The following is a 794-nucleotide window of genomic DNA, read 5'->3' on the forward strand; positions in this document are numbered from 1 at the left end:
AAATTAAAATTTGAAAAAAATTTTACATTTTTTTCTTTTTTTATTATACTTTAAGTTCTAGGGTACATGTGCACAATCTGCAGGTTTGTTACTTATGTATACATGTGCCATGTTGGTGTGCTGCACCCATTATCTCCTCATTTATATAGGCATATCTCCTAATGCTATCCCTCCCCCCTCACCCCACTCCACCCCATGGCCAGTGGTGATGAGCATTTTTTCATGTGTCTGTTGGCTGCATAAATGTCTTCTTTTGAGAAGTGTCTGTTCATATCCTTTGCCCACTTCTTGATGGGGTTGTTTGATTTTTTTCTTGTAAATTTGTTTAAGTTCTTTGTAGATTCTGGATATTGGCCCTTTGTCAGATGGGTAGATTGCAAAAACTTTCTCCATACTGTAGGTTGCCTGTTCACTCTGATGGTTGTTTCTTTTGCTGTGCAGAAGCTCTTTAGTTTAATTAGATCCGATTTCTCAATTTCAGCTTCTGTTGCTGTTACTTTTGGTGTTTTAGAGATGAAGTCCTTGCCGATGCCTATATATTGAATGATATTGCCTAGGTTTTCACCTAGGGTTTTTATGGTTTTAGGTCTGACATTTAAGTCTTTAATCCATCTTGAATTAGTTTTTGTATAAGGTGTAAGGAACAGATCCAGTTTCAGCTTTCTACATATGGCTAGCCAGTTTTCCCAGAATCATTTATTAAATAGGGAATCCTTTCCCCATTGCTTGTTTTTGTCAGGTTTGTCAAAGATCAGATGGTTGTAGATGTGTGGTATTATTTCTGAGGACTCTGT

At 36.9% G+C, this 794-nt stretch overlaps 1 long non-coding RNA gene across 1 annotated transcript in view; it reads right to left on the reverse strand.

Moving 5' to 3' along the window:
- The window catches only part of LOC105503707, a 49,432-nt gene that overhangs the window by 5,081 nt on the left and 43,557 nt on the right, over positions 1-794 (reverse strand). The window lies entirely within an intron of this gene.

Source organism: Colobus angolensis, unplaced genomic scaffold (genome assembly GCF_000951035.1).
Source record: "Colobus angolensis palliatus isolate OR3802 unplaced genomic scaffold, Cang.pa_1.0 Scaffold88, whole genome shotgun sequence".
In the NCBI taxonomy this organism is placed as follows: domain Eukaryota; kingdom Metazoa; phylum Chordata; class Mammalia; order Primates; family Cercopithecidae; genus Colobus; species Colobus angolensis.